Below are 27,294 nucleotides of genomic sequence, written 5' to 3' on the forward strand. Positions count from 1 at the left end.
TTATTCCTGATGAACAGTTTAGAAAATGCAGTTAGAATTCCCTAAAATCTCTAAACTAGTAGGGAGTTGAAGCCTCTCTGTCCCCAGCAGTCCTCAGTAGCATTGGTAATGTTGGAAAATGTTTCCTCAGGTTTATGTCAATAATTTATTGAACCTGTACCACCTCTAGAAACAACTTTTGTGTAGAAGGTTTTTTTTATCTGTGAATCTTTTCCTAGACAAGCCCTTGGGAGGGACTTTTAAACTACATTAAGAGGATGCTAACATTGATTTTGAAGCTATTCATTAGTGAACTCATTATTGGCATATAACTATCCCCTTATTGAAACAATAAGCCCTAAATGCTGGGCAAAAGTAGCTGTATGATAACAAGGACTGAGAGATTAACTAAGCTTTTGGATAAATAGATCAATGGCAGAAGACCGATTACTCAGGTTTTGTTTTTGTTTTTTTTAATTAAAGTATCAACTAATTATAATACTTGGTTGTATGGGTGGGTGAAAGATAAAGATGCTTATTTCATATGCTTATATACTTTAAAGTAAAATATTTGAATAACTAGTAAATTATGTATCAAATTAAGATTTTGATAACTGTAAATGATTACTCCAGGAGAACGACTTTCATTTCAGTAGTAGCTATTTTGCCTAAATTTGCAATACTTCTTTTTCACATAGGCTTCAATGAGACACATTGGGCTTTTCCCGAGGGAAAAGTCATATACAGCTATAGACCCCGCATAAGTATTTTTCAAAGTTATCTGTGCAGGGTCTCATCATACACCCGCAAAACAGCTGTGTGTGGTCATACTGGAGGCTGCTCAACTACGCACTCATCTTTGATGACTCTAGCAGTCAAAACCCCAGAGAAGAATACCTTTTACCATGAGGATGTTAGACAACTCTCCATTGATTAAGCAGAGTGGCATTATTTCTCATGTTATCCTTATGCCATGTTAATTTGGAGGTGAATCCCTCCAAAGTGTTCAGGTCAATCATTTCTGTGCCTTTGCGGTGTGAAACGTGTGGCTCTATCAACACTAATAAAACAAAAATATCCTTCAATTACATAATCAAAGATAAACTCTCAGATCACTTAGAAGTAAAAAAAAAAAAGATTAAGGATAATAAACACAGTTTTTACAATTAACAAGTCCTCCAAGCACACTACTTTATCAAATCTTGCAGGTGAGATATTAATTTGGAGACAAACTCTGGTAAGTCATTTTCTTGTCCACATCTGTATTATTAAACATTTAGTTTTAATTAATTGAAAATAACCAGAATATTCCAAATGACAACAGAATAATGTGAAATTCATATCATAGCAAAGGTACTAGTATGGTCTTAGTGCTCAAAACAACCATTACCAAAAAAGCAGTAATATGACAGGCTGTGCTTCAAAAGATCCCATTGTCCCAGCTTAACAAATGAAATATTGAATAATCTTGAAATAAAATGTATACATCAGAAATAGTTATAAACTACTACAGTGTTGTAAGTAGATTTATACCATACTTATGGCTTTCCCTCGGTGAATCACCACAAAGAACAATTAAATTCCACACTTTATTAAAGTTTGATTTGTTGCACCTTAATTTAGGAAAAGGAAACTAGGGCATTTTTTTCTCAAAATCACCAACTTCAAAATTAAGCCGAATTTAAGCTTTTATTTCCTACTAATGTTGATGAACATTGCAAATGTATGTCAAGACCTATCCTGATCTAATTTCTGTCCCAAAGAGCCTAGTATAACCTTCCTTTTATCCTACAGAAATTAGGGTTCCCATGGTTCTTGAGAGCATTAAATTAATTGTTGGTAAAGTACTTAGAAGATAAAAAGCCCATAAGTGCTAACTATTAATTAGTATTTCTATTATAGGTATGACCTTGAAAGAAGAAAATTGTAACTCACACAATTAAATATTAGCTATACTTAGCAGCTATAAATACATCTCGGTGAAGAATCAGATTTTAGATTGAACAAAGATAAAATATGTTATCTAAGTACACTCCATCTTTAGCTTGAGAAGAAGCAAACTATCCTATACATATGATACACATATATCGTATGTGTATATACATACACATAATTTCAGCCATGATAATTAATATTCTCTTGATTATTTAAAGACAGAGCTATACCTAACCAACTTGTAATAACAATGGGGAAAAGATATAATTTGCTTCAAATATAAACATTCATTCACAAAGTGATCTCTGTAAAGATATTATTTCATCGTTTTTTAATAATGGACCTCAAATTCTATTGGATCCCTATCTGAGAGGGTGGAGGAGACATAATTTTAGTCAATTTATAGTCTTCCCATCTGATCAAAGTTCTGGAACAGCTAACAGCGGTGAGGCAGGCTGTGTGTGATACATTTTCCCTTTTCTAGCCCATCTCCATTAACACCGTTTGTTGTCATTTGATCTCTGGGGGCTTCTTTTGAGCATGCTTATGGCCACTGCATGTTTCTTATTCTTGACAACAGGACACGGAGCTTCCCTGCTCTAGGAATCACCAGAACCTCTTTTATCCAACTACTGTTTCTAACAATCACATGAGATTGCTGTTCTGAGAAAAATGAAAAAACCTTAAGAAACACAGCACAAAAATACCAAAAAATCCTAAATACCAGCAATCCTAAATTTATATTTGTTCAAATTTTATTCTATCATCTTTTCTTTTTTTTAATATTTTATTTATTTATTTGAGAGAGAGAGAGAGCACAAGCAGGGGGAGCAGCAGGCTCCTCGCTGAGCCCAATGCAGGGCTCAATCCCAGGACCCTGAGATCATTACCTGAGCTGAAGGCAGACATTTAATCGAGTGAGCCACCCAGGCGCCCCTATCATCTTTTCTAATGAAAAAAATCTCTTTAAATTTTTTTATAGAAAACATTACAGTAAAAGTTGAAATCACTTTATCCCCAATTGCCAGTTTGATTTTGCTTCCCGCTTTGCAGATGCAAAATCCCCAAGTCCAAGATTATATGCTTACACACAGAGAATTATAAAAATAAAAAATATATTTATTATTATTATTATTACATTATATAAATGCTATCCTACTATTTGCATCATTCTGAAACTTACCTGTTTTTACGAAAGATATGTCCTGGATTATAAATACATTCATCCATGTTAACAACTGTGCAATCTTTCCTCGTATTAATATAACACTATTTACATATCTGTATCTTTTTCCATATTAACAACCATTTAGCCTGTTATCATCTTTGTTATTATTACAAACAATTTTATAATTAATGCCAACACAGAAGTGCTATTTGGTTTAATTCAAATATATCAAATTTTTCCTTTAAAGTTTATGTTTTATATGCTGTGTTTAGGAAATTTTCAAGCCTGAGATTTAAAAAATATTCTTCTATAGTTTCTTTGCGATATTTAAAATGTTAGATATCTTTTCAGTTGGGACTTTTTTGTGTGTAAATGGGTAAGGTAGAAATTTTGTTTACTTTTTTCCATGTACACAGCAAATTTTTCCAGTACTTGCTTTTGGACAGGTGATCCTTTCCCACCAATTAGTAGAACTGCCTGTATCATATGTGAAGTTCACGTACAAACATGGATTTTTTTTCTATAGATTATTTTAGTTGATTCTTTTCTTTTCTTTTCCTTTTTTTTTCTTTTGGTGCAAAAAGGTGGTTTTATTAAAACACGGGGACAGGCCCCGGGGCAGAAAGAGCAAGAGCTACTGCCTGGTTGATTCATTTCTATATCTTTTCTGACTTGACTCTATTTCAGCCTTTCCAGCTTTTCAATATGCCTTGAAATCTGAACTGACAAGCTCCACACCCACCCCACATGCCTATATTCCAGAAGATTTCCAACAAATCTTAGAATTAATTTTTGAAGTCCCACTGAATATTACATTGTGATTTGCCTAAAAACTGCATCTATTTATAGACTCATCCATAAAAAATTTACATCCTTAAAATGGTGCCTCTTTCCACCTTCTTTTTTTAAAAACCTTGAATAACGATGTATTTTCAGCATAATGCATACACACATATGTTTTACACATATTTCAAGAGACCATGTAGTTTTTGTTGCTTCTGAGAATTGGCTTGAAAAGAAAAACATTATTGCATTTTCTAATTGGTTCCTTCTGTGATAAAAATATTTTTGTTTGCTATCCTGTTTCCACATACTTATTGAAATTTCTTATTGTTAGTATTTTGTAGATTTTCTTGATTTTTATGATTTTTTTATTTTATATCACTTATAATTCCATTTTAATCTTTTAATGACTTTATTGTATTGTCTAATATCTTGTATCTTCTTCTGCCTTTATTATATTGCCTAATATCTCCAATAATAAGGTTACATAATGGTTTAAAGTGTAATAATGTTACGTTAAAATATTATTATTAAGTAATAACAATATACTATTATTGACCTGTTCCTGACCTTAATGGAAATGTTTGTTTTTTCTCTGTATAGTTATTAACAACTCTTTTATGAAAATGAATTAATTTATGCCCACATAGTCTTATCCTATGGACACTTTCACCTTGAGATTACTGTGCCGATATTTTTTGAAAATTATTAGAATTATTTACATCTCTTTTCCTGTTTATATATACCTATGCCTGTAGTTAGTGGTTCACATTACACGTCTTAGGTAATAAACTGCTAATCCAAAACTCTAAGTACTTTACATTTTTGCATTCATTTTATAGATATTATCTAAAATTAAGTGTTAATCCTACTCAAAATGCATATCAATATCCCTTAATGCATTTCACTTATTTAGTTCATTTGTACCTTTTCCCAGAAGTGTTGGCTTTAGACTTTTTTCCAGATCATGTGAGACTTAATGAGCAAACAAATATCCTGCCTGTCTAATATTCTGTGCTAAAATCAGATGTTTTTCCGGTTGACCTAGTTATAGAACTACAGTGATAATAAATAGATAAAAAGAGCTTTTTGAGTCTTAAAAATTTAGTCTATCAAGCCTCTCAATTCAATGCTTCAAGAACAGAAATGTGACACCTTTTGAATTCTGTTTATTCTCTCCATAAATACATAAGCAATTCATTAAAATATATTCTTGTAGAATTGCATTTTAAAAACACAGTGTATGGGAGTTCATAAAAGTGACACACATTTCAATGTTGAAAATCAATAACTAGCCAAGATCTATTTTATTTTGCGTTACAAAATATCAGTGTCTTAAATATTTAAATTGCTTTTGAGGTGCTTCAGTGGTCTTGAGAATATCATCTACCATTCTAAACCAATAGATCTCTAGGGAATAAAATTCTATTCATAATTTTCCTTTGAATATAAACATGATGATAGTGACCAAAGTAAGATTTCTGTATCAGTAAATTTAGATTGTAATTCACTTCCAAGATTTTTAAATAATGACGTTAAAATGGAAATGAGGAGGAGGAGCAAGATGGCGGAGGAGTAGGAGACCTGGATTTCGTCTGGTCTCAGGAATTCAGCTGAATAGGGATCAAACCATTCTGAACACCTACGAGCTCAATGGGAGACCGAAGAAGAGAGTAGCAACAACTCTATGAACAGAGAAGCGACCACTTACTGGAAGGTAGGACGTGCGGAGAAGTGAATCCGAGGCGATATTCGGGAGGATAGACGTCGGGGGAGGGGGCCTCCGTCGGCCGCTTCTGGCAAGTGCTAGAGCCGCGGAGCACAAAATCGGACCTTTTAGGAGTCGGCTCCGCGGAGGGACGTCGCTCCAGTGGCTAAGCGGGGGGTGGAACCCTCGCGGGACAGTGTGGTCTCAGGACCCTCGGGGTCACAGAGAGACCGGGGGTGCCCGAGTGCGGCAGAGCTCCCAGGGATCGGAGCGGGGAAGCCGGCTGCAGAGACGGAGCCGAGGCGCGGGCTCTCAGCTCGGGGTGGCCATAAACTGTGATCCGCGGCTCAGTCGGGCCACTGCTCCTCCAGCAGGGACCCAACAAGCGGCAGAGCCGGGGAGACTCCCCTTCCTCCCCCGGGAGGAGCGGCGCAGGAGTGCACTGCAGGGATCTGCTGGGTTTGGAGACTCCACACGGGGTCGGGTGCCAGAGATAGAAACGCTCGGTCACAGGCCGGGTGAGCACGGAGTGTGGCCGGAGACCGGGGACACGGGAGTGACTGCTTTTCTCTGGGGATGCACTGAGGAGCAGGGCCCCAAGTTCTCGGCTCGTCTGGGCGGAGATTGGGAGGCCACCATTTTCACTCTCATCCTCCAAAGCTGTACCGAGAGCTTGCAGGGAACAAAAGCTCCTGAGAGCAAACCCGAGCAGCTTGCTTAGCCCGGACTCACAAGGGCGGGGCAATTCCGCCTCCGGCAAAGACATTTGGGAACCAGGGCAACAGGCCCCTCCCCCAGAAGATCAGCACGAACAGCCAGCAAGCCAAGACCAAGTTTACCGATCAAGGAGAACGGGAGAACTCCAGCGCTAGCGGAATACTGCACATAGAATTCATGGCTTTTTTACCATGATTCATTAGTTTTCAAAGTTAATTTTTTAACTGTTTTTTTTTAATTTTTCTTTTTCCCCTTTTCAACCAACATCTAATCAATCCCTTTTTTTAAAAAAAAAATTTTTTATTTTTCATTTTTAGAGTCATATTCTATCCCTTCATAGTAGTTACCCTTATTTTTGGCATATATATATAAGTTGTTCACTCTTTAAAATTTTGAGATACAATTTCTTCTAACAGATCAAAATATACCCTAAATCTCTAGTGTATGGCTTTGTTCTAGTCTCCTGCCTGATCACATTCTCTTCCTTTTTTTCTTTTTAAATCTTCTCCTTTCTTTTCTCAAACAACTTATCAATTCCTTTTATAAAATCTTCTATAATTTCCTCTTTACAGTCATCTTCCATCCCTTCATTGTACCAACCCTTATTTTGTACATATATAAGTCTTTCTTTCTTTACAATTTTAGGAGGCACTATCTTCTAACAGACCAAAATACGCCCAAAATCTAGTGTGTGGCACTGATCTATGCACTAGTCTGATCATATTTGATCATATTCTGTTTTATTTTTTGTTTTGTTCTGTTTCTGTTTGTTTTTATCTTTATCTTTTTCTTTTTTTTCCTCTTTCTTTTTTTTTCTTTCCCTTTCTTTTCCCCTGGTTTCAGGTCTTTTCTGATTTGTTTAGAGTATATTTGCTGGGGACGTTGTTAACCTGTTAGCATTTTGTTCTCTCATTCATATATTCTCCTCTGGGCAAAATGACAAGACAGTGAAAATCACCTCAACAAAAAGAACAAGAGGTAGTACCATCAGCCAGGGACCTACTCAGTACGGACATTAGTATGATGTCAGACCTAGAGTTCAGAATCATGATTTTAAAGATACTAGCTGGGCTTGAAAAAAGCATGGAAGTTATTAGAGACACCCTTCCTGGAGAAATAAAAGAACTAAAATCTCACCAAATCGAAATCAAAAAGGCTATTAATGAGGTGCAATCAAAAATGGGGGCACTAACTGCTAGGATAAATGAGGCAGAAGAGAGAATCAGTGATATAGAAGACCAAATGATGGAAAATAAAGAGGCTGAGAAAAAGAGAGATAAACGACTACTAGATCACGAGGGCAGAATTCGAAAGATAAGTGATACCACAAGATGAAACAATATTAGAATAATTGGGATCCCAGAAGAAGAAGAGAGAGAGAGAGGGGCAGAAGGTATATTGGAGCAAATAATAGCAGAGAACTTCCCTAATGTGGGGAAGGAAACAGGCATCAAAATCCAGGAGGCACAGAGAACCCCTCTCAAAATCAATAAAAATAGGTCAACACCCCGACATCTAATAGTAAAACTTACGAGTCTCAGAGACAAAGGGAAAATCCTGAAAGCAGCTTGGGAGAAGAGATATGTAACCTATAAAGTTAGAAAGATTAGATTGGCCTCAGACCTATCCACAGAGACCTGGCAGGCCAGAAAGGACTGGCATGATATCTTCAGAGCACTAAACGAGAAAAATATGCAGCCAAGAATACTATATCCAGCTAGGCCCTCATTGAAAATAGGAGAGATAGAAAGCTTCCAGGACAAACAAAAACTAAAGGAATTTGCAAACACGAAACCAGCCCTCCAAGAAATATTGAAAGGGGTCCTCTAAGCAAAGAGAGAGCCTAAAAGCAGCACAGACCAGAAAGGAACACAGACAATATACAGTAACGGTCACCTTACAGACAATACAATGGCACTAAATTTGTATCTTTTAATAGTTACCCTGAATGTAAATGGGCTAAATGCCCCAATCAAAAGACACAGGCTATCAGATTGGATTAAAAAACAAGACCCATCGATATGCTGTCTGCAAGAGACTCATTTTAGACCCAAAGACACCCCCACATTGAAAGTGAAGGGGTGGAAAACCATTTACCACGCTAATGGATACCAAAAGAAAGCTGGGGTGGCAATCCTTATATCAGACAAATTAGATTTTAAACCAAAGGCTGTAATAAGAGATGAAGAAGGACACTATGTCCTACTTAAAGGGTCTATCCACCAAGAAGATCTAACAATTGTAAATATCTATGCCCCTAACATGGGAGCAGCCAATTATATAAGGCAATTAATAACAAAAGCGAAGAAACACATTGACAACAATACAATAATAGTGGGGGACTTTAACACCCCCCTGACTGAAATGGACAGATCATCTAAGCAAAAGATCAACAAGGAAATAAAGACTTTAAATGACACACTGGACCAAATGGACTTCACAGACATATTCAGAACATTCCATCCCAAAGCAACGGAATACACATTCTTCTCTAGTGCCCATAGAACATTCTTCAGAATAGATCACATCCTAGGTCACTAATCAGGTCTCAACCGGTACCAAAAGATTGGGATTATTCCCTGCATACCTTCAGACCACAATGCTTTGAAACTAGAACTCAATCACAAGAGAAAAGTCAGAAAGAACTCAAATACATGGAGGTTAAAGAGCATCCTACTAAAGAATGAATGGGTCAACCAGGAAATTAAAGAAGAATTAAAAAAATTTATGGAAACCAATGAAAATGAAAACACAACAGTTCAAAATCTTTGGGATACAGCAAAGGCAGTCCTAAGAGGAAAGTATATAGCACTACAAGCCTTTCTCAAGAAACAAGAAAGGTCTTGAATACACAACCTAACCCTACACCTAAAGGAGCTGGAGAAAGAACAGCAAATAAAGCCTAAACCCAGCAGGAGAAGAGATTAGAAAGATCAGAGCAGAAATCAATGAAATAGAAACCAAAAGAACAGTAGAACAGATCAACGAAACTAGGAGCTGATTCTTTGAAAGAAGTTACCCCTGGCCAGACTGATCAAAAAGAAAAGAGAAATGACCCAAACCAACAAAATCATGAATGAAAGAGGAGAGATCACAACCAACACCAAAGAAATACAAACAATTATAAGAACATATTATGAGCAACTCTATGCCAGCAAATTAGATAACCTGGAAGAAATGGGTGCATTCCTAGAGATGTCTCAACTACCAAAATTGAACCAGGAAGAAATAGAAAACCTGAACAGACCTATAACTACTAAGGAAATTGAAGCAGTCATCAAAAATCTCCCAACAAACAAAAGCCCAGGGCCAGATGGCTTCCCAGGGGAATTCTACCAAATATTTCAAGAAGAATTAATACTTATTCTCCTGAAGCTGTTTCAAAAAATAGAAATGGAAGGAAAACTTCCAAACTCATTTTATGAGGCCACCATTACCTTGATCCCCAAACCAGACAAAGACCCCATCAAAAGGAGAATTACAGACCAATATTCTTGATGAACATGGATGCAAAAATTCTCACCAAAATCCTAGCCAATAGGATCCAACAGTACATTAAAAGGATTATTCACCACGACCAAGTGGGATTTATCCCTGGGCTGCAAGGTTAGTTCAACATCTGCAAATCAATCAATGTGATACAATACATGAACAAAAGAAAGAACAAGAATCATATGATCCTCTCAATAGATGCAGACAAAGCATTTGACAAAGTACAGCATCCTTTCTTGATCAAAACTCTTCAGTGTATAGGGATAGAGGGTACATACCTCAATATCACAAAAGCCATCTATGAAAAACCTACAGTGAATATCATTCTCAATGGGGAAAAGCTGAGAGCTTTTCCCCTAAGGTCAGGAACGCGGCAGGGATGTCCACTCTCACCATTGCTATTCAACATATTATTAGAAGTCCTAGCCACAGCAATCAGACAACAAAAAGAAATCGAAGGCATCCAAATCGGCAAAGAGGAAGTCAAACTCTCGCTCTTTGCAGATGATATGATACTTTATGTGAAAAACCCAAAAGACTCCACCCCAAAACTGCTAGAACTCATACAGGAATTCAGTAAAGTGGCAGGATATAAAATCAATGCACAGAAATCAGTGGCATTCCTATACACCAGCAACAAGACAGAAAAGAGACAAATTAAGGAGTTGATCCCATTTACAATGGCACCCAAAACCATAAGATACCTAGGAATAAATTTAACCAAAGAGGCAAATGATCTGTACTCAGAAAACTATAAAATACTCATGAAAGAAATTGAAGAAGACACAAAGAAATGGAAAAACGTTCCATGCTCATGGATTAGAAGAACAAACATTGTGAAGATGTCAATGCTACCTAGAGCAATCTACACATTCAATGCAATCCCCATCAAAATACCATCCACTTTTTTCAAAGAAATGGAACAAATAATCCTAAAATTTGTATGGAACCAGAAAAGACCCCGAATAGCCAGAGGAATATTGAAAAAGAAAAGCAAAGCTGGCGGCATCACAATTCCCGACTTCCAGCTCTATTACAAAGCTGTCATCATCAAGACAGTATGGTACTGGCACAAAAAACAGACACATCGATCAATGGAACAGAATCGAGAGCCCAGAAATGGACCCTCAACTCTATGGTCAACTAATCTTCAACAAAGCAGGAAAGAATGTCCAATGGCAAAAAGACAGTCTCTTCAACAAATGGTGTTGGGAAAATTGGACAGCCACATGCAGAAGAATGAAACTGGACCATTTCCTTACACCACACACAAAAATGGACTCCAAATATTTGAAAGACCTAAACGTGAGACATGAGTCCATCAAACTCCTAAAGGAGAACACAGGCAGCAACCTCTTTGACCTCAGCTGCAGCAACTTCTTCCTAGAAACATCGCCAAGGCAAGGGAAGCAAGGGCAAAAATGAACTATTGGGATTTCATCAAGATAAAAATCTTTTGCACAGCAAAAGAAACAGTCCACAAAACCAAAAGACAACCGACAGAATGGGAGAAAATATTTGCAAATGACATATCAGATAAAGGGCTAGTATCCAAAATCTATAAAGAACTTATCAAACTCAACACGCAAAGAACAAATAATCCAATCAAGAAATGGGCAGACAACATGAACAGACATTTTTCCAAAGAAGACATCCAAATGGCCAACAGACACATGAAAAAGTGCTCAACATCGCTTGGCATCAGGGAAATCCAAATCAAAACCTCAATGAGATACCACCTCACACCAGTCAGAATGGCTAAAATTAACAAGTCAGGAAACGACAGATGTTGGCAGGGATGTGGAGAAAGGGGAACCCTCCTACACTGTTGGTGGGAATGCAAGCTGGTGCAACCCCTCTGGAAAACAGTATGAGGGTTCCTCAAACAGTTGAAAATAGAAGTACCATATGATCCAGCAATTCACTACTGGGTATTTACCACAAAGATACAAATGTAGGGATCCGAAGGGGTACATGCACCCCAATGTTTATAGCAGCAATGTCCACAATAGCCAGACTGTGGAAAGAGCCAAGATGTCCATCGACAGATGAATGGATAAAGAAGAAGTGGTATATATACACAATGGAATATTATGCAGCCACCAAAAGGAATGAGATCTTGCCATTTGCAACGACGTGGATGGAACTGGAGGGTGTTATGCTGAGTGAAATAAGTCAATCAGAGAAAGACATGTATCATATGACCTCACTGATAGGAGGAATTCTTAATCTCAGGAAACAAACTGAGGGTTGCTGGAGTGGTGGGGGGGTGGGAGGGATGGGGTGGCTGCGTGATAGACATTGGGGAGGGCATGTGCTTTGGTGAGCGCTGTGAATTGTGTAAGACCGTTGAATCACAGATCTGTACCTCTGAAACAAATAATACAATATATGTTAAGAAAAAAGAGAAGAAGATAGCAGGAGGGAAAAAATGAAGGGGAGTAAATCGGAGGGGGAGACGAACCATGAGAGACGATGGACTCTGAAAAACAAACTGAGGGTTCTAGAGGGGAGGGGGGTGGGGGGATGGGTTAGCCTGGTGATGGGTATTAAAGAGGGCACGTTCTGCATGGAGCACTGGGTTTTTTGCACAATGAATCATGGAACACTACATCAAAAACTAATGATGTAAAGTATGGTGATTAACATAACAATAAAATTTTTAAAAAATGGAAATGAATACTATGAATACTATGCTAGAAAGGGTTTTCTCCTCCTACTTATAAAGCAATGTTAAATTAGTGGTCAAGATGAGTTATGCAGTTATCTGAAGTTATAATATGTAGCAAAAGAATCTGTATTATTTAATTATTGCCTAAATAATAAAGTTCAAATTCCATTGGTCTGTCCAAATCTGTTTTTCCATCTTTATTTGCTTTTCCCTTTTATATATTTAGCAAGCCTACAATCAATTATAATATTAATCATCCTAAGACAATTCCTTAGAACTTCCTGCTTGTGTTTATTTACTCCCAGTCTTCCCTCCACCGAAAATACTTTTCTCCTTCCCAATATTTGCCAGACAGACTTTACCCAAATGTCCTAGACCTCTGAAAATCCATAGCATTTGTGAATACTTACAAACCACCTTTATTAGAGTTACTTCCTTGTTCACTACTTGAGGTCAGATTTTAGTAAATAGCAGATATATTTTTCTGTTTTCAAGAAAATGGTAATGTCACTGAAGAGCTGTCCCCCAACCCCAAGATATTCATGCTCCTTTCACTTCCATCATTAGAGCCCATCCTCACTCTGTGCCACCTCCCTGGATTCTCATGGACTCCCTGGATGTTGTCCATCTCCACACCCTCCCTGGCATTTCCTGAGGGCCCCCACATCCATACGTTGGCCTGGTTGTTGCAGAGTTCTCCCCTAATGTTCCCCAGAGGGAAACAAATATAACCACCCTACTTGCAAGTGTACCACCTTTCTCCCATATAATTACCGCTGCCAGTGGTGCCACTGTTTTTAGTAGGCAAAGCCCAAAACTTAGAAATCATTCTGAAGTCTTCACCTTCCTAACATTTTTTATTCGCTTAACCAACAAAACCTCTGGATTTGCTTTCTTGTCTAATTATGTCATATCTCTATATGTATATTCTTTCTTCATCACTATTGCCACTGCTGAGCTCAGGATCACAGTGTGGTTCTTAGGTGATCATGGGAGGAGTGCTTGGGTGACGTGGTTGGTTGAGCCTTTGACTCTTGGTTTCGGCTCAGGTCATGATCTCAGTTTGTGCTGAGATTGAGCCCTGGGTCAGGCTCCAGGCTTAGCGCAGAGTCTGTTTAAGACTCTTTCTCCCGCTCCTCCTTCCCCTGTATTCTCTCTCTCTCTCTCTCTCTCTCTCTTTCTCTCTCTCTCTCCCCCAAATAAATAAATCTTTAGATGACATGGGAGCATCTTCCCTTCATTTAAATCTCCACTTCCCTCCACTCCAATCCATCCTACAAACTGCTTTCACTTCAATTTCCAAGATGCCAACCTGTCACTTAAGAGACATGCTTCAAACTACCTGTCATCTCTCTACTGACCTCAGAAAATGCTTAACCTCTATTACAAATATCTCTTTGTAAGCTGACTTCTTGGTTTTGCTAAGTACTTTCTCAAACACGCTCATGAGTAAACTGTAATTTTCTCAACATCTTTTAAAAATATGCTTCAGTAGAATTGAGTCTAAGTAAAAAGTCCTGGTTCCCTTTGAAGAGTATGGAGTAAAGATCACCAGTGTTGCTAATTAAGGACAATTCTTCATATATTATATGTCACAAAGGAGTATAGTTAATAAGGTTGGAATTATTTCACCAATGATTAACAACTCTAATCATGACTTTCAGATAAGTAGATGATCCCCGCCAACTTCCTCAAGTGGAGAGATGGAGGGATGACCTTTCTCGGTCCATACAAACTGAAAAAATGACTAAAATTTTTACAGTTCCACACCTGACATCACTACTGTGAGCACTGTGGCCTGGAAAACTTTCAAGCAAGTGTGACTTGTCAAGAGATCTGATGCTAGGAAAATCTCATTAATGATTTCATTTAAGTTCTGATTTTGTTCACTGTATTTCTAAGAGTAAGTCACCAGTATAATTTACTGGACAACTATACAAATGTGCTTAGACCAGACATAAAATAGGAATAAGGGGCAACTTTCACAGTTCCGTTAGTGTGGGGTTAGTTGATTTCATTTCATTCTTGCTGAAAATCTTTCAATAACATCATTTATTTATTGAGGTCATTCCTCTTTTATCAGCATATACAATAGCATTTATCTTTCTACTCCCTGGAAAACTGGGATGTACAACCACATGACTTAAGCCATTTTCAAATGATAAAGTTACATGCCAAAACTATGTAGAAGAGAGAGAAGAGATATTATTATCCTAAGATAATAACGAAATATATTTACTTATCCTTCTCCTGTCTGCAATGAAAACTATAAGGGAATGAAAAAGAGGGAAACTTGTAACCAAAACTACAATATCCATGTAGAAAGTCTGCCAGTCACTGAAAATATGGGCAAGAGACGGAGGACAAAGGAAGGGTCCCTGGTCTAGAGAGTCCAATAGATTCTCAGAGAAAAAGGCTCTCTGGTAGCTGGCCCAATCCGAAGGACAAAAGCAAAGATCTTTTGTTTGAAACGGGATGTGGATACAGAGAATGCAGTGGTTGCTACCCAGTTGAATAGCTTGGCATGTTTAGGGACGTGGGCAAGAGCACAGAAATCTCTGGGCAAGACAACTTTGCAAGACACAGGGCAAGGAGGCCCCCTTGTGGTGGTGCACAGCACTGCACTTCTATTCTTGGTCTGCTGAGATTGATCAAAGATAAAACACACTGCATTTGTCCACTCAGTACATAATTTATTCGACTGTGTGTCATGTGCCAAGCGTTAGCCTTCTGGGGGACATGAATGAACACAACAGACAAATATCTCTGTCTCTCTGATCTCCCCTCCTCCCCCTCCCCTACAAACACACACACACACACACACACACACACACACACACACATTCATATTTTACTGGGTTTTAATGAAAGGCATGTCCCTACAGACATTTCTGTACACTATTGCTCTTTAAATATCTGTTCCAATAAGAACTCCTCCCATTCAAATACAAATAAGGAAACAAGAAATAGAAGAGTTGCTCTATAAATATGCTGTAAAGTGGGGAAAAAATGATAATGAACAGGAAAACAAAATCAAGACACATTTTAGGGGGAAAACACACACTTTTGTCATGGGGCCAAAAAGAGTGATTAAACAATTCCTCATGGAGTCAAAAAATATAGTAAAAATGATCTCTGTAAACAGAGCTCAAAACAAAGTCTCAAAAATACAGTCTTAAAGTTGCTTATTTAATTATTTAGGGATTTTCTGCAGCTCAGCAATGCTCTTGCACCACCTCTTCCTCCTGTTTGCAACTTAGACATTTCATACTTTCTCGGTTCCTCTAGGATAGAGGCACTTGGTGAGGTGAGGACACTTTTCTGCCTGCTAGCAGCTCTAGTTCAAGGTTAGGAGGTAGAGACATTTAATACACTGACCAAAATGTGACTAGGGAATAACTTGTGAATTTCAACTCATTCTACTCTCATATCTCATTGTCTTGGATGATTAGAGTTAGCTGTGTTTTTGTGATTGAGGAGAGATTTTTATGGTGTTGTTGGTAACGTTATGACAAACCAGGAGATAGACACTAATAGAATATGAAATTTAGTACATAATACATTATGTTGTCCTTTACATATATTTTTAAATATGCCAGTAGTGTTTAACTCTCTGTATTAAAATATTATTTCCAAAAAATGAAGAGTTGGGAATAACAAATTGTTCATTGAAAGATACAGAAAAGTGACCTACTATTTATTCAACATCCGTGAAACAAATTTTGCTTAGGTCCTCCTAGATGCCAATTACTCTTCTAAGAATGGATACAGCCATCAACAAAAGACAAAGTCTCTTCATAAAGTTGGCATTCTGATGGAGACGAGATATATACTATCTACAGTGTGTGTATATAGAGTCCTCTCCCAGAAGTTGGCATTTGAATGAAGAGCAGAAATTCTGAGTGAGATGAGGAAAAGACCGAGTTAATGTTATCTGCATCATGACCACAATTTAAGTAGTTTTAAAAAAATTTAGAGAATCCTAAAATATTAATCAATATTAAGAGAACATGTGGTGGTGGTAAATAATCAAATATTTAATAAAATGTATTGTACAGAATTAGCTCTTTGCACAGTGAAATGGGTTTCCTATAGTTTCCTATAGCTATATAAAAATATGCAAAGCCAGAAAATACCTGTTTATGAGATATTTTCTTTTATAAAGTATTAATTGGGGATAAAATGAAGAAGTGGTCAGATTACACAGGTTATATTCCATTTCCATGGGGAGAACTAGGAAAACTTAAAGACTTAAAAGGACATATGAACATATCAAATCTGGATGTAGCACACACTCATAATGCCTGTTAGAATAAAACCCAAGACAAGTAACTATTGCTTGTAGGTGAACTATGATTTCTACTTAGAGAAACACAGCTGACAGTCAATGGAATGCTTAATATGTCCTAGGTAATATGCATGTTACGGGTACCATCTCCTCAACCTTCTCAAACTTTAAATTTGGGTAATTATCTTATCCACATTTTATATGATAAAATTGAGGATTAATTAGGATTTGTAACTTGTTCATGGGAAAACAGCTATTAAGTAGAGGAACAGAGATATTGGTCCCGGCAGTCTGACCCAAGACCCACTTACCCTTCATAAAATATCGCCTAGAGGTAATGTGGTTTTATATCCCAGTGAACATCAGCCACCCCAACATTATTAATAGTGCCCTGCTTCACTCTCAAAATTGTGACCAATTTGGACAATATATAATATGTTTTCCATAACTAGAGGTGTTTTTCCAGATGCATAGATTAATAAAGAACATGTGCCCCATGGGCGCTGGGACTTTGTCTTAATCATTGAGAAATACAACATGCCTAGAACCATGCCTTCTGTACAATAACAGCAACAACCAAAAAACTGGTTCAATTAACAAGTAATGTCCTTAAAATTACCCTCAAATTAGAGTTAATGATAAAGTAAATTAAAATTTAGCATAAACTCATGGTTTTACGCTCAACCATAATTCAGTCAGAACAATTTTGGGTGTATGTACTTGCGTGTGTGGGTATGTATGTATTTGTTCCTGTATTTGTGTGTGTGTTTGTGTTTCTTTTTGTGGAACAAAAGGCATTCAATAAGAACTTGTTGTAATACTCTTTCTTAGTATGGTTGATACAGGATTATGTTTTAAATCATCTGGAGTATTAGATCTATTTTAGTTCAGTCGTCGTAATTATATTTTCTGTCAGCTGAAATTTTGGTTAATACTGTTTGGCAATGACTTTGAGAATCAAGAGTACTGCCATTTTGTGTGACCAACTGTGTTTAAATTTCTTAACCTGGAATTAATCATGAATAACAATGGAATAATAAGTTCTAAAAGCTCTTCAAAGAATTGTTTCAGGGGGTGCCTGGGTGGCTGAGTGGCCTACTCTCCATTTCAACTCAGCTCATGATCTCAAGGTTCTAGGTGGGAGCCCACGTAGGGCTCTATGCTCAGCAGGAGTTTGCTTACAAGATTCACTCTCCCTCTGCCCCTCCTCCTTCAAATAAATAAATATTTTTTAAATTGTTTTAGACAAGAAGGGAATTATTTTCTTTATATCTAGAATCAATACTTTGTGTTCTATTACAATGCTTTATAAAACTAAAAGATTTTTTAGTTCTTTGTTCATTTTGTACATCATAATAATGAAAACATTCATAAGAGCTGGAGGCACTAAGAAAAGTAGCAGAAACTGTTAAACGTGAAAAAGATGAATAAAATTTCAGAATCAAACCAAATTTTAAGAATTATGCTTCTTAAAACTGGTGGTATTGCTTATACTCAACAAATCTGTTTTCACCACATAAGATAGTCTGAAATTTTTACACTCAGAAATATTACTCTCAGGGCAACTAGCTTTTAATTAAATGCAACAAAATGATTTTAGCCACATCTTCCTCTCTGAGAATTGACATCTACAGTGGTGTCAACCACCTTAAGGAAGCCCATTTAAAGTTTATGGTTTTTTTTTTTCCTCTCAAAAGAAATAATCAATCAAGCAACCAACAATTAAACAAACAGCTTTTCCCTTTCTGAGTGACATAATTTTTTTTTTCCTGTATGGATTTAGAGAGAGAACCAAGTGTAGGTCGAGCCCAGAAATTGGCCTGACTTGTTCAAAAACACCTAGAGACTCAGGCAGGAGACCTTTCTTCGACACAATTTGCCTTTATTCTATATTCAAAAGGTAGTGTCAACATCTTCTTCCAGCTCCCACCAACCAACCTGGCGCATATAATGTGGAGTGACGGATGGCAAACAAACTAAGTAGGCAGACAGAACCCAGAGTGAAAGAGCTCCCCGTGGCACACGGGGTAACCCTCAGAACATGCAGGTGACCGGTATACCTCCAGCAGTGGGTGCCAGCATGAGAACATAGCCAGAATGGGTGGCATGGATTAGACCGTCAAGCCAGGCAGAAAGACACTCGGTGAGAGAATCCAGGGTGCTGGGTGCAAGATGAGGAAGCCAGTAAAAGATCAAGTTTAACCTAAGAAAAATAGGTGCATGGCTCTGATCCACACTTGGGAATGACTGAGAGCAGGGACAATATCTTACTCATTCCTGTCTCATCCTCATTTCCTGCTATAAATTTGTAAGACCAACTAAACAAGAAGTTAGGAAAGTTGTGAACACTGGTTCCAGGCTAGGGAAAATGTATTACCTTCCTTAGTCTTGTACATGTTTCCTAGTGTGCAAGAGTGAGAGTCAGAGATTCAACCTACTACCAGTTAGGCAACTGATAATTGAAACTTTATGGTTTTTTGGTTTGTTTATAGTATGTTTCTCCCCCAGTCCTCCTATGGATGGAAAACCTACATTCAATGACATGCAAAAATCTCAATTGTTTATTCATTGCTTTTTGATAAACCTGTGTAACTAAACTATATACCAGGATATAGAATATTAGCAAAACATCCCCCTTCCAAATTAATCCCAGCCCTCACCCACCTCCAGAGGCCACCACTGTTCTGGTTTCTTTTTTACATCAGAGCTCAGTTTTTGCCTGTTCTAGAAGGCAAACACGGCAACATGAACGCAGTGTGACATAATATGTCTTTTGTTTCTTATTCTCACCAAAATATTATGTAGATCCATCCAAGTTGTAGCATGTATTAGAAATCCATTCTTTTGGGCATCTGGGTGGCTCAGTTGGTTAAGCGACTGCCTTCAGCTCAGGTCATGATCCTGGGCTCCTGGGATCGAGTCCCACATCAGGCTCCCTGCTCCGCGGGGAGTCTGCTTCTCCCTCTGACCCTCTCCCCTCTCATGCTGTTTCTCTCTCGCTCGCTCTCTAAGAAATAAATAAATAAATAAAATCTTTAAAAAAATAAAAAAGAAAAAAAGAAATCCATTCTTTAAAAAAAAAAATCCATTCTTTTTTATGTCTGAGTAGCATTCCATTGTATGAATATACCAGTTTCTTTATCCATTCTCCTATGGATGGATAACTGAGATGTTTCTAGTTTTTGTTTATTATGAAAAATGTTACTATAGACTTTATTATACAAAATCTTTTGGGAATTTGTTTTAATTTATCTTCTGTAAAAATCAAAGAAGATGGGTACCTCTTTTTTATTTGTAAGAAACTCCCAGATATTTTCAAAAGTGATTGTGCCATTTTCATCCCAACCAATAATGTATTTCCAGTCATACCACAGTCTAGACAACATTTGGTTTTGTCAGTCTTTTGAATTTAAGTAAATCTGGTGGATATCAAATCTTAGTTTTAATTTTTAGTTCCCTGATGACTAATGATTTAGATCATGTTTTCATGTGTGTTTTTTCCCCATTCATAGATTGTCTTTTATAACACATTTGTGAAAATATATTGCCTATTTTACTGATTATTTTTACTCATTTTTGTTGGGTTGTAGAGTTCTTTATAAATCTGGATATCAGTCACCTGTCACAAATACGATTTTCATTAATGTTCTCTGTGGCTTGCCTATTTCTTTCCATAACAGTGTCTTTTGCTAAGCAAATAATATTTATGAAGTCTAGTTTATTATTTTAAAGCTTCCTGGTTTTAGCTTGTATGTTTAGGTTTATGAACAATCCTGTATGGTTATTATTTTTGTATTATAAATTTGTGTGTTTTTGTGTATTGTGTAAGGCAGGATTTGATGTTCATTTTCTCTGTATAGATATTCAGCAAAATTTGATTAATAGATTTTTCATCACCCCCCCCATTGAATTGTTTTGGCATTTTTATATTTTTTAAATGGTCTTAAAAGTTTGGGTTTATTTCTGAGTTCTGTTTTCTGATTCACTTATTTGTCAGTTGTTATACCGGTAAAACAGTCTTTATTAATTTAACTTTGAAGTAAGCATGAGGTCAGATAGTGTAAGTCTTACAAAACTACTCTTTTTTTTCTCCAAAGATTGTTTTGGATATTTAGGTCTTTTGCATTCTTATATTAAGTTGAGAATTAACTTGTCTATATCTTTAAAAAAAAGAGAGAGACAGCATCCTGATGCTAGTGTGATGATTCAGATCACATCGAATCCATCAAATTGTGGACAACTGGCAACTTAACAATACTAATTCTAATTCTTCCAATCTCTGAACATAGTTTATCTTTTCTTTTCTTTTTTTTTTTTTGGTCTTCTTAAAATCCTTAGTAGTGTTATATTGCTTTAATTGCCGAGGTCTTGCACTTCATTGTCAAATTTATTCCTTAAATATTTTATGGTTTTGATACTATTGTATTTGAATTTATTTAATTTTATTCTCTAATTCTTTCGCTGCTAGTTTTAAAAAGTTTTTTTTGTATGCTAGTCTTCTATGCTGCAGCCTTATTAAGTTAACTTACTAGTTCTAATAATTATTTTGCATATTTCTTAGAAATTATATAAACAATTGTGTCATATGCAGATGAACACAGTTTTACTTCTTCTTTTCCACCATTCTAACTTTTATGTCTCTTAATTTGACTTATTGCAATGGCAAAGAGCCCAGTACAATATTGAACACAAGGGGTGAGAAGGAGCATTTGCCTTGTGCCTAATCCTAAGGGCATGTGGTAAATATTAATGATATTAGGTGTTGGAATTTTTGTTGATGCTCTTTATTAGATTCAAGAAGTTTTCTCCTATTCCTAGAATTCTGATCATTTTATCATGGACAGGTACAAATTTTTTTTCAAATGCTTTTGTACATTTATGGAAATGATATTATGGTTTCTCTTTTTTGTTCTCTTACCAAGTAAGTTGCATTGATCAAATTTCAAATATTAAGTCAATCTTACATTCCTGTGATAAACCATACTTGCTTGGTCATGATGTATTAACTTCTTTTACATATTGCTGAGTTCAACTGGCTAATTTTATGCTAAGTAATTTTCAATCTATCATCTATTTCCTCCTTTAATCCGTTCAATTTTAGCACACATTTTTTGCAAGCTCTTTTATTAGGTGCTTATACTATACATTCATGATTGCTATTGACAATTGATTCTTCTATCACTATCCATCCATCTTTTCATTTTGTTCATTTACATTAAATGGCCACCTTCTATTTATCAGGCACTGTGTTAGTGGCTGAAACAAAAATAAAAAGTAAGAGTCAGTCTTTCTCTCAAATAGTCCACAGTGGAGTTGTGGAGGAAAACAGCCAACTAACAATCAAAATTTGGTGCAACGAGTCCTATATTTTAAATTATACATCATCTAATATGAGATCACAAAGAAAAATGCAGCTTCACAGAGGAATTGGCACTTGGATGATCTGTAAGTTTCATCTTGGTATGTGCATGCACAATAACACTTTTGTGGACATTTCACTGTGTCACTCTGCCTGATGAGGGTAGTTACATAAAGTTTGAGTAAAGATATTTTATCACTGGGATAATCCAATTTGCTGATATTAAAAAGATTAATGTACTGCCTTAAATTCTTACATGGACACAAACATATTTATCTGATTACACCATTCTTAAAAAAAAAAATTATCCATCTATAACCACCATAGTGTAGCTAATTAACAGAGATGAAGTAATTGCAAATGTAGTTTCCCCTCCTTTAGATTAGGACCTTCTAACTAAATTGATACCCACCATAGATACCCCTCTTGCAGAACAGAGTTCTGATTCAGTTGTTGGGAGTTGTAATCTTGTTAGTTTGCCAATGCAGTGCCCCCTGCAGGACTCGCACTTGCAGAGGTGGTACAGATGTTTTCACCAAGTAGCAGAAATGCTACCCGAGACCCATAGATATCACTGTAACTTATCAAGTAAATCAAATATTATATGAAATCGTCTCTCCCACCATCAATAAAAGAGAATACAAACTTGATTTTCATATCGGGAACCCAAGAGAGATGGTGTCTACCTTTTCATGTGGGTTTCAATTTATGTCTAACAGATTACAGAAGTAAAGTTTCATTTCTGGAAAAAGAAGCTGATGATTATCATGTTGAGAATTTGTGCCTGTCTACAGGCAGTTATAAATGAGGCAGTAATATAATGAGTCTGTCACCTAAAATCATCCATCACCTGTCTCATCATTAAGATAGCTTAATTTCCATAATCGCTAAATTGCATAACCACTTCTCAATGCATAATTATTAAATAGAGTTAAGCATTGTGTAGGCAAAGTGCCTGGATCATCAGTTCCAGGCACTGCAAAGCCTTAAAAGATGAAGCCAATGGCTGTGTCACTCAGGCAGCAGCACGTTTCTAGAAAGAATTAGTAAATTGAATGGCAAGAATGATATCTATGTTTTATAGGTTGCATGGTCTTCTGTAAGCTCCAAATTGGTACATTTTGGTTATTTTACACATCACTTCCTCCTTTCGTGACCGTTAAAACCCACTGAACTAATCATTCTACAAATCCCTGGGAATCCACAGCTCTTGCCTGGATGAAAATTTATGTAAACTTTTCTTTCAAAAGTTAAAGGGTAATAATAAATAAGAAACCAGCACATCTTTGGAATTTTAGGGAGTATATGAATATGATTATTAAAATAGATTTGTGATATTACTACGTTCAAAATATATACTGCATCATAAAATAAGCAATTTACTTAAAAGTAATGTGGCCCATTTCCTTTTATCAGGGGATCACAGAAGTTCCTAAGACTTTAAAAATATGTTAAGACATGACAGTTTATAGCCTTTACTTTGCAGGACACCTCTATGTTCTTACATTTCTAATCAAGACTGTCATTTCTCACTGACTTTTGATGATTTGGAAGGAAAAAAATTATTTTTCCTCTTGATTTATTCTGCCTGTCTAATATACAACCTTAACTCTGAATTTTTATGAGGCTTTTTCCAAACATCCATTGGTACCGTGGATGGAGAGCTCGTTTTTGGACTAATAATTTTTTCCTGTGAGTTTATACAAAATTATTGGGTTCTAGAGATTTCCATTTCATAAAATACTGAAACACAATGTTCTGTATAACAGTTGGAGGGGAAGTATTATGGGAGGTGGTTTAAATTAAATACATCAGCTAAGGAATGTCATAAAACTCATGTCTTCCTCAGTGTTGTGTGAAACTTCTTACATAGCATTAGATAACATCTGGATGTACCAACACTAATTAAGCAAACACAGCAGGAAAATATCTCCTCATTGCTAATCCACCTGACACCTGCAAATTCCTCATTAAACCATACATACCAACGAGAAGAATTAGCAAAGCCTACTCCTACCCTTCACGGCTAAACCTAACAAAAGTCAGTGAAATGAGAAATCTAATAATGTGTTTAAATCTAGACTCTCAACTACCTTGCTTTACTTTTTTTTCTATTTTCTAAATTTTTAATATACAAAAATACACACACACAGTTTGCATACTACTTTTATCATGTAACTGTTAAATTTAATATGTAACTTTTGATTCGAATGTACACTATTTTAGGCTTTGATTTTTAAGAAAGTCAGAAATAAGGCCATTTATTTTTCCCTTTAGGGATGTGTTAGTTCTTTCCCAAGAAAAATAGTCCAGAAAGGGACCCACATATCTCTTATACTTGAGAAATATTTCTCGGTGGAAAAAAAGGTGTTTTATCAACAAATAAAGCTTGGTACATTTCATTCTTTTATCTAACTTGAATGGTTACACAGTAACACATTAATTTCCCTGAGAATTGCGGCAGTAAAGACTTGTCTTCTTTGATGATGACCTTTTTTTCCTACTGAAATACCTATTAGAAGAATTAACTCTTGTGCAACATATCCTAGAATATTCACTGGTTTCAATGTCATTTAGTATTTGCAAAAAGGAATCTCAGGTAGGGGGGCACCTAGGCGGCACAGTCGATTAAGTGGTTTCCAGTTGGTTTGTGATCTTGTGGTCCTGAGATCTAGCCTGGGGTCAGGCTCCATGCTCAGCGGGAAGTCTGCTTGAGGTTCTCTCTCCTTCTCCCTCTGCGCCTCCCCCAGTTGCGTGCATTCTCTCTCTCTCTCAAATAAATAAATAAATCTTAGAAGAAGAAGAAGAAGAAGAATCATCTCAGATAGGAAAGCTAAATAGCCCCTCATGATACCAAGGTCCTGTCCATTTGAAGGGCTGGCATGCCTAGCAAAAAATGCTGAGAACTCATGAAATGCCCACCATCTGGCAACTGCAAAACTGGTATGATAGGTATGAATCCAATCAGGCCATGTCTTTCAACCCCTAAAACTTTCTTAAAAAAAAAAAAATGCAAATGCCTTTTATGCAAATGTAATGCTAAGTGAGTGTCTTTCTTCTTTTTTCTTCCAAGTTTGTATTTAAATTCCAGTTAATTAACATACAGTGTAATATTAATTTCATGTGTAGGATTGAGTGATTCATCACTTACGTACAACACCCAGTGCTCATCACAAGTGCCCTTCTTAATATGCATAACTATACAGTCAAGTAGAAGGGCAAATCTATCAGGACTACTAGAATGTTATAATTTCCCTGGTTTTGATGGGTCGTAAAACTGAAGAGGTGTCCTTCCAGGGCTATGTACTTTATTCTACAGATGACAGAATAATCTGTCTTTATTACTCTTAAAGGTTGCACCATCCTTTGTGTCATGTGATGTCAGCACTTCCTTTGATGAAGCATGCAACCAAAGATTAACATCTAACATAATTTTATTTTTTAAATTTTTAATTGATCATTTCCTCTACATGATAGTTGTACTGGGTATAATATACCCAGTATACCATTCAATCCACTTTGACACATTAATAAACTCATAAAAATCCTACTCCTGTAAAGAATTCTTTTATACTGTCCCTGAGACCACCTCCCCAGGTTTAGTTTCTTGCTAGGAGGATCCCAGGACTCAGTGTGTTGTACTCATAGCAGTGGTTTATTACAGTAAAAAGATACAAAGCAAAAATCAGCAAAGAGAAAAGGCTCCTGACTAGAGGAAACCAGGCACAAGTTTTCGAGAATCCTCAACCAGTGGAGTCACACAGGCCAAGTTTCATTACCCAAGTAGAGAATTGTGACAGCACATGTGGAATGCTGTCTCACAAGCAAGCCCAGTGGAGATTCAGTGCCCATAGTTTTTTCCTGGGGTTGATCATGTAGACACAATCTGCCTAGGATATATGAAAATTTCAGCCTCTAAAAAAGCAGTCGTTCAGCATAAACCAATTATGGTTTGCACAAATAGCTTAGGCCAGTGAACCATTCCTAACAGAGAATGATGGGAACCATCCTGAAATACAAATTCCTGGATGCCGGTCAAGGGCCAACCTTGCAGGCAGGCCTTGCAAAAGATCAGAGTTTCAGGCCTGCTATGATAACTCTTCCCTGCATGTGTGTCCATTGCTAGTCAGTCCTTTAAGAAACCACAGATCTACTTTCCACCAAAATAAATTAGTTTTGCTTATTCTAGAAATTCATATAAATGAAATCACATAGAATAACAAAATGTCATTTAACATTTAATTTTCATGCATAATTCATAGTTCTAAAAGTTCTGAGGTTTGATACCATCTGCATTTTATATTGCAGCATTTAAATCTCGGGAGCCACGGCCATCCGCAGCTCCAGGCTCACCTTCACACAGCCTGGACTCCAGAAAGAAAGTATCCAGTCAGGTGCCCATTTGAAAATCTCAGGCCTCTTAGTTCATTTGAGCTGCTATAACAAAATATTGCAGATTGTGTGGCTGATAAACAACAGAAATTTATTTCTTACACTCCTGGAGGCTAGAAGTCTAAGATGAAGATGCCAGTATGGTTATATTCTGGTGAAGGACCCTCTTCTGGGTTGCAGACTGCAAGCTGTAGACCTGCCATTATGTACTCACATGATGGAAGTGGCTGGAGACTCTTTTGGTGTCTCTTCTTTAGAGGCACTTAATCCCATTTGTGACAGCTCCACCCTCTTGACCTAAATCATGTCCTGAGGGCCCCACCTCCTAATAACATCATCTTGGGGGATACGAATTTCAACATATGAATTTGGGAGGGACACAAACATTGAGATCATAGCACCAATGAAGAATTTGACTGGCTAGACTGAATGATGGCTCACTTCTGACCAAGACCTGAAGCAAAAAAGGCTGGTTCGGCTTGCATTCAGAGCTATAGTAGAGGTTATCAAGGAAGAGTGGCTTTCAGGAGGGGCAGGATCCAGCCCTTGGGAGAGGGGTGACATTGAGGTAGAAAACATGGTAATTTGGTGGTAATATGGTTCCAATGTGGTAATATGTTTAGTGTTTTTAGATGGTTATAAATTTTTGATTCCAAACCAAAGATATTTTAATTTACTTAACAACATTATCACACTACTAGGGACCTGGGACACTACAAAAATGAACAGGAGGAAAATTCTGTTCTCACATCATCTGTTGTCTAGACTGGCAGTTACAGCCAGCCCTGTGACAGTTCAGCAG

This window comes from Eumetopias jubatus, unplaced genomic scaffold, assembly GCF_037043125.1.
Source record: "Eumetopias jubatus isolate StellerSeaLion01/CBP00866 unplaced genomic scaffold, mEumJub1_p1.0 scaffold_5, whole genome shotgun sequence".
NCBI lineage: Eukaryota > Metazoa > Chordata > Mammalia > Carnivora > Otariidae > Eumetopias > Eumetopias jubatus.